Raw genomic sequence first — 8,643 nt, forward strand, 5'->3', positions numbered from 1 at the left:
AATAGGTATAATTATAATGGTGCATATAAAATTTTATTAAATATGTTTAAGAAGCGTATGGTTTTAAGGGTTGGTGTTTAGATTTGTTTTATATTTATTGGTTTATTTATATTTTTATGGTGTATTATATTATTATATTTGGTTTTATGGATGTATTGTATATTTTTAGCTGTTTGGTCCCTTGTATTATTAAACTTGTGTTTAATGGTATTAAGGGTTCTGCTAGGCCTATTTTAGTTTTTGGGGGGTATATTTATTTATTTATATTTTATTGTTGGGTATGGTGCATTTTTTTTTATATGGTATTTATTTATGTATATATGGTTTACATATATGGGTTGTATATATATATATATGGTTATATATTTAGTTTTACTATTGTATATGATATTGATTTTATAAGGTTTTTTATATTTTGGTTTTTATGGTATTTGGTTATGTATTTATTACATATATGGTTTTTAATATATATGGTATTTATTTTGTTTATATGGTATTTATTTATGTATATATGGTTTACATATATGGGTTGTATATATATATATATGGTTGTATATTTAGTTTTACTATTGGTAATTAGTATTTCTGGTTATCTGGGCGCACCGGTTATGGTATAGGTTATATTGTTTTATTGTTTTATTTTATATTGTTTTTATGTTTTATATTATTTGTTTTTATTCTTTGGGTATATTTATTATATATTACTTTTACTTATGTTATTTTTATTTTTATTTTTTGATTATAGGTATTTGGTTTCCCCTCCTGCTCGGGGAAGGCACTGGGTGTATGGTGCATACATGGTGTTGGCATGACCATACCATGCCAATAAAAAATTTTACTGGTTGACCTTATGGGTATGGTGCATAGGTCTAGTAGATAGTGGATTGGTGTTTTATTAAGTCTCAGGGCCTACTGGTACGCTCACGCAGGTACAGTAGGGGTGGTGGTGGGACCTTTGGAACGGGATGTCCCTATCTACTCCACCTCAAAGGGTGGGGTCTCATCCCCCACAAGTCGAATGCGCTTGCCTGGTCGTGGCGGGGTGGCCGAGTAGCCTAGGACGTCCCTGGGTGAAACTAAATAGTGCAGCGGCGGCTCCGGGTTCTCTAAGTCAATGAACCCGCAACGGAGGTCTGCTGGAAGGAAAAGGTTGGGTTGACGGCTCTCCCCCAGAGGGTACAGCTTAAAACCGGGTTCGCACTCCCGGGCCGCCCGATAGTACAGAGGCCCGGCTCCTTCTAGCCAAATGGGGCTGGCTGCCTTATCAGCGGGTGAATAATCTCGTCGTGTGTCGTAGTGCCAGTTGGCGACTGGAGAGGGCCCTGCGGCACGCGGCGGGGGGCTCTGCCGAGGCCACTGGGGGTTGAGTCGGATGCCACTGGAACCTGGAACGGAAAACTGGCCGAAGTGCGATGTAGTTGCCCATAGCGACCCAGAGTATCTTCAAACAAACTTAATGAAATGTCGCAAAAAGAATTGTCAGATTTAAAAGTGTTACACACAATTAGTGAATCCCTCACGTCTGAGGACGAAGACATTTTGCAGATGGATGTCAATGAACCGTCCTCTCAACGAAAGCGGAGTAGTAGCGGAGAAGACATGAATTTCTCCCCACCAGTGATAAAACGCCGGTCGAGAGGTACCCCACCGGCAAGTATAAGGCAGAGTGTGTTGTCCTCACTAAGAGGAATAGTATCAGACCTGCAAGCTACATGTCTAGACCGTGATAACAAGATCACAAAGCAAGCTGCAGAAAAGGTCTTAGACCACGTAGGGGCCATACAAGATCTGGTACTAAATTTGCTAACCGAACATGAAAGATTGCAGGGCAAGTATGAAAGAGAATTAGAACTTAAGGCACAAGAACAACAACCACAAGTGCCGGCAAGCTTCGCGGAAGTTACAAAGCGAGGCATTACAGGGTATAACAAACCTGAAAGTTCGCACAAATCGCATAAGGTGATGTTTGTTAGGCCAGATAATCCTGGGGGCATAAAAGACAGTGACGAACTGAAAGCAAAGTTTATGAAAGCCATAGACCCCAGGAAAGATCGGATAAAGTTCCGACAAATACGTAAGCTTCGCAATAAAGGTCTTCTTTTGGAAGTGGAAACTGATGGAGACATCGAGAAACTCCTTCAGAACAAAAAGCTGAGGGATTCTGGATTAAAGGCGGAACAACAAAGCAAAAGAAACCCTAAAGTAATTTTGTATGACGTTCCTAGGCAGCTAGAGGAAAGAGAGTTGCTTGAAGCACTTCAGGTTCAAAATCAAGAGGTGTTCTCTTCAACAGACGGAGGTAACGATTGCAAACTTCTCTTCAAAACTGGAAAAAGAAGGGAAGACCAGGTGCATTGGGTGATGGAAGTCACACCCAATATCAGAGGAAAATTGTTAAGGCAAGGCAGACTGTTCGTTGACTTTTGCAGTTGTAAAGTTAAAGATTACATAGGAATAAGTCGATGCTTTAAGTGCTAAGGTTTTGGACATGTCGCAAAGTTCTGTAGGGAACAAGAGGATATTTGTTCCCACTGCTCAGAACCCGGACACAGGTACAAAGAGTGTACCAAGAAAAAAGAACAGGGTCAATGCGCGGCGTGTAAAAGACTGGGTAAGCCGCACTTGCACACAAGAAATAACAAACAGTTTGCGGCCTATAAAATGGCCCTCGAGCGTTATCAAAACACAATTACGTTCGAGTAATGGCATCTGAAATAGACATTAAATTGATGCAAATCAACTGCGGAAGAGGTCAAATTGTTCCAGCAGAGTTAAGGCAGGCGATTGTTAAGAGTGAGGTAGACGTTTTGGCAATACAGGAGCCGTACTCCCTGTTTGGTAATATCTCGGGGTTTGGCATAACAACCAGAATCATCCAAGGAAACAGAAGAAATGAGGCCCCTTGGGCCGGAATCATTATATTAAACAACAGTCTTACTGTAATGGAGTTGTGTCAGTTGAGTGACTCGCACTGTGTGCGCATTCATATTCTAAAAGGTGGATACTACTTCTATCTCATCAGTATATACTTTCAGTTTGGCGCCCCCATTGAAGAGGGGATCGAAAGGCTAGATAACGTTCTACGGCACCTCCCGAACAAAAGGATAATAGTTTGTGTCGACAGCAATGCGAAATCCCCAACCTGGGGAAGTGACCGGACAGACACCAATGGAGAAAAGCTCCTGGCCCTGCTGGCAGCTCACGGACTACTGGTAATCAATACACCAAACCAGGTGTGCACCTTCTCCTCAGGAAGAGGGGAATCCAATATAGATATTACCATTGCGAGTGACAGTATAATAACGCAAGTGAGCGATTGGGCCGTCCATAGTGACTGGTGTTCAAGTGATCACAATGTAATTACTTTCAACATAGCGTCGTCAGCGCAACCAACAAACTTAATTGAACTCGCGAAATACAACACTAGTAAAGCCAACTGGAGGTTATTGAAGAGTATCCTAAGCAGCGAAATAAGGAAAAGAAGAGTGACAGAAATTCAAAGTGGCACGGACGCAGTGCAGCAATGTTACGCCGTCCAAAAGTCAATTATTAAAGCAGCAAAGATCGCAATCCCTGCAAGGAAGAACGGTAGCAGGCAGCAAAGGTGGTGGAGCGACGAGCTAGAACGGATCAAAACAAAAACGTATAGAGAACGGAGAATTTACCAGCGGGAGAAAGATCCGGGAAAAAGAGCCGAATTAAAGGTACAATATTACAATAGTAAACGTCTCTTCAGAAAGGCAGTGTCAGAAGCTAAACAAAAAAGCTGGCGCAACTTTGTCACTGAGACAAGCCAGACGAATCCATGGGGACTGCCCTATAAAATAAACACAGGAAAAATCAAGAAGGCTCGGCCTCAACGAAGCAACAGATTGTTGGCAAGCAGCCTCAAACATCTTAGACTCACTTTTTAAACAGGATCATCAAGAAGATGATTCGCCAGAACAAAGAGAAGTAAGGAATAAGGTGAATAAATACAGGGGTGAGACGACAAGTGCCCCTTTCGAAACGTCTGAGTTGAGGTGTGTTATCGCAAGAATGAAGAAGGGTAGGGCCCCAGGCATTGACGGAATTAATAAGACAATTTTAGACGCAGCCTACGAACTGATAGAAGGAGACTTACTGACAGGTTACAATGCATGCTTGAAATTTGGCATCTTCCCGGACGAGTGGAAACGAGGAAGGCTGGTAACCATACTTAAGCCAGGTAACAGAGACAGAGGTGACCCTAGATCTTATCGGCCAATTTGCCTTCTCCCACTCTTGGGAAAGGCTTTGGAGGGACTAATTAGGATCCGTCTTAAGAATGATATGCAGGACAGTACTGAGAATAACCAGTACGGATTTAGAGTGGGTCGCTCCACTGATGATGCGATCATAAGGCTGAGGAAAGTAATCGAAGGATCTACAGCAAGATATGTGGTAGGGATCTTCTTTGACATTGTAGGAGCCTTTGACCACCTTTGGTGGCCGAATATATTAGATGAATTAACGAAACGAAGATGTCCAGAGAACTTATTTTGGCTCATAAAAGATTACTTGCATAACAGGAGTGCTGCCATCATCGATGGGAATATGTGCACAGTAAAGCAACTACACCGAGGATGCCCCCAGGGATCTATCCTGGGTCCGGACATGTGGAACCTAGTGTTCGATAGCAACCTGAGAATGTTACAAGAAGGAAACTTTACAACAATCGCTTATGCAGATGACGAAGCTGTTGTATTAGAGGGCAATAGCAGAAGAGAACTAGAGGCCAAAGGGGAAGTATTAATGACAAGCCTAGAGAAATGGGCAACTGCCCATAAACTAAGATTCTCAACGGAAAAAACGGTAATGGTGATGATGAAGGGGTCGTTAAGCGAAGAAAGGCCGCCGATCATAAAATTATACGGCACAAACGTAAAGATGCAAAAAACCGTTAAGTACTTAGGCCTTACCATCGGCAAAAACTTTAGTATAGTAGAACATGTTAAACAAATAACGAGCAAAGCCACGAACTATTTTAACTGCCTCGGACGTATCGCTAAGGCGGAATGGGGCTTAAACAATAAGGCAATGCATACCATATATAAAGGGCTTTTCGTGCCGATTATAGTATACGCTGCAGCGGCATGGGCAGATAAGATTAACGCCGTAAGCAAAAGAAAGCTCGTAAGTGCACAAAGGACAGCCTTACTGCGAACGCTAAAAGGATACAAGACATGTTCCGCAGCAGCATTGGAAGTAATCGCAAACGCTCTACCTATTGAGCTGGAAATCTACAAGGCAAGTGCCCGATATAGTATAAGGAAAGGCAAAGGATTTACAATAAAAGGAAGAGAGTTCGGCGCAACATCAACAGTGGAAGAAAGAAGAGACAGACGAAAAGAAGTAGAGGATTTCTTACACGAGATCTGGCAGAATGAATGGAACACCATACAGAAAGGACGTCATACTTATGGATACATCAGCAACATAGAAGACCGCAGGAAAATGAAATGGCTAAAAAGTGACTTTTACGTGACACAGTTCCTGACGGGACACGGGGACTTTAGACAAAAGCTACATAGCTTCGCTTTGAGTCCTACCCCAGAGTGTGAGTGTGGGCAACTTGACAGTGCGGAGCACGTGCTATTCAACTGTGACATCTATAACCAGGAAAGACGAGAGTTGGATCTACTGATGGAGTTATCGTTGAGGACGGAAGTGAATGNTTCTTCAATGTAAAGAGTGAGGCTTACCTTTCCTGGGGTGCCTGGGTCTTCTACGTGCAGGCCGTGCGTGTTGTCCACAGTAGTCACACTCTGAAAAAATTGCACATTTCATTTTTCTTCAATAACTTCGAATCGCCGATTAGCGATAACGACCAACAGCACGGGAACGTCTTTCTCGCATCGCTCAGATTCATCGTAGCGTACCGGAAGTATGCGGCGATGGCGGTTTATCGCCATCCGCATTTTCTCTTACCTTTTCTTCTGCAATTCGCCACATTTCTTTTTCCTGCTAATCCTCGCTTGGAGAATGTCTTGCAATTACTGTAATCGCTCCTCTGGCATCTTCCGTGAATGACCATCCGACTGGAAAAAGAAAAAAAATTTTTTCCTCATTAATTAATTTCTCTATCTTTTATTATTTATTTCCCCCCAAAGGGGGGTGGGCTATCTCTGGCAATAAGTGCCAGGCCAGAGCAACCCGTGGCAGGGAAGGAGCAAGCCCCCTATCCCGCCCAGTTCCAAAAATCAGTTTAATATAGAAGGTCTCCGATGGAAACCGTATCAGATATCAAGCTGATAAGAACAGATACTTTTAATTAAAGTTTATTAAAAGCAGATATATGGTTACATGACAGCACGCAGGCTGTTAAACACAAAACATATTCATATCGCATACAAGTTTATATGGTTTTGAACGTTAACAAGATGTAGGCAACAGACGTACAAAAGTGAGAGGCAAAATACCCTATAATAAATATATACAAGAAGTGACTGTACAAAAATATATACAAGGGAATAGGGTATTGCCACCATACAAATAGAGCTATAACATTGAACAGGGAAGAGTATAAGTGGTAGGCAATGTTGCCTGATACATACAACTACAACAACATGTTACAATACTTTAAAACAATGATAACTGGATAAACATTACAATTTACAACATTTGGAGAAAGAGGTCGTCCCAAGATGATACAGTCAGCGAATTGTGGTATACAGCGAACAATGTGTTGGCGAATTACTCCCATTCGTTGTTTAAGACAAAATTGTTGTTAATGTTCTTGAATATGATGTTAGCAGTGCCATTATATCTGGTGGTAAAGTCTTTTTCGTTGAATAGAGTGTAGTCTGAGAGCAGCTTTAGGGAGGCTTCGTCACGTATTTTGTTTACGATGAGGGTAGCATTCCATCTTTTGTTCTCGAACAGGAAGGCACATCTAGCCTTCCAGAGGAAGCGTTTAGTCAGGGCAATCATCCAATTGATACAATACTTGTTTTGATTCTTAACAGGGAAGTTGTTCTGATATTTCATGCAGTGCCATGTGATATTAGTCTTAAAGATTTTATTTAGCCAGCACCGTACTTGGGTGGCAACTTTGCACTCGTAAAAGATGTGAAAAGTGCTTTCTGTTTTGCTACATCGGGGACACTTTTCATTCCTCATGCGTTGGAAGGTATGTAGATACTCTTTAGACATTACAATGTTGTTTAATATCCTCCATGAGGTCTCCTTCCATTCAGCAGGTAAGCATGATAAGTTTGCCCAAGTGTCTTCCCATTTTATTGTAGTATCGAGGATGTTGCTATTGGGCCATTGCTGGTGGATACTATGGTATATTGTGGAAGGTTTTATTCTGTTCTGTATTTGGTTATTATTGAGTAGAGATGTGATGATCTTGCGCCACATTTTGTATTTAGCTGTGCTGTCGATCAGTAAAGGTCTATTCTCTTGGGTGTTACTTATACGTTTGGCCATGGGACCAATAATATAGTAAGCAATATCATATAGGGGATGCTTCTTGTTTATGATGGCATTGATAAGGTTGGTGATTTGAAGAGAGCGCTCTAGGTCCTTGGCATCCCAGATCCTCCAACCACCTTGATTGATTTTGTTTTTCATGATTTCCCTCTTCAGAGGCTCGAAATCATTTTGCAATATGTATCTGAATACTATTTTGTCAATAGTTTTTTGGTCCTTGTGGTTGAGATCGGTGATGTACAGATTGTACATAATTCTTGAAAAAACTACTTTGTTAGCAATGATGACTCTCTCTGGCAGGTACAGCCAGACTGTTTCCCACGTGGAGATGGCTTCTTCCATTTTGTTTGTCATGTTTTCAATATTTTTCCTCCTACTGTCCTTACCAAACCATACACCAAGAATCTTAATGTTGGGGACTATCTTATACTGGACGTTGTTTTGGTTGAGTTCACCGTAGATTTTTAGAATTTTGCTTTTATTGCTATTTTTCTTTAAGCCAGTAGCTTTGCTGAAAAGGCTAAGATTGTAGTTGATTCTTTTCACTGCGATGTTGTCTGTTATAAATATACTGATGTCATCTGCGTGGGCTATATATTTAATATTGTTGCTTGTACCAGGGATATAAATGGGTGATATTAATGCATCGTTGTTTATCATGAGTAAAAGTGCTTCAATATATATTGTAAAAAGTATCATAGAGCAGGGACAGCCCTGTCTGACTCCTGCTTCGCAGTGGATATTTTCTGATTCCTTGTTTTTTATGATGATCTTAGTTTTCGGTGATTGGTATAGCATTTTGATTTTGTCTATTTCGTTGTTGTTGAGGCCAAAGGCTTCTGCTATCATCCATAGTACATCTTGGTTTACCGAGTCAAAAGCCTTCTCTACATCAATTGATAAAATGGCAAGATTGGTTTTCCTTTTTTCATAGATTTCTTTTATTAATTTTAAGAACATGATATTATCCTGTATAGTCCTGTTTTTTACTCCTGCACTTTGGGTGGTGCTAATGTGGTCCTGAAAGAGATTTTCTAATCTGCTTGCCATGATGTTACTGAGGATTTTGTAATCGATGTTTAGGAGTGTGATGGGCCTGTAATCTCCGACGTGGCCTCCATCAATGCCTTTCTTGTTGATTAGTTTTATTATCCCGTCGCTGAAATTATGATTGAAATTGTTTGAGTT

The 8,643-nt window shown here is 41.1% G+C and overlaps 1 non-coding gene across 1 annotated transcript; it reads right to left on the minus strand.

Moving 5' to 3' along the window:
* Positions 1-6,130: 6,130 nt before the first annotated feature.
* Positions 6,131-6,313, minus strand: LOC111615684. Its single transcript, XR_002755124.1, has one exon. It is a non-coding gene; the product is annotated as a U2 spliceosomal RNA (small nuclear RNA).
* Between the last annotated feature and the right edge of the window lie 2,330 nt (positions 6,314-8,643).

Source organism: Centruroides sculpturatus, unplaced genomic scaffold (genome assembly GCF_000671375.1).
Source record: "Centruroides sculpturatus isolate CEXI.00-Female unplaced genomic scaffold, Cexi_2.0 scaffold2537, whole genome shotgun sequence".
NCBI classification, from domain to species: Eukaryota; Metazoa; Arthropoda; class Arachnida; order Scorpiones; family Buthidae; genus Centruroides; species Centruroides sculpturatus.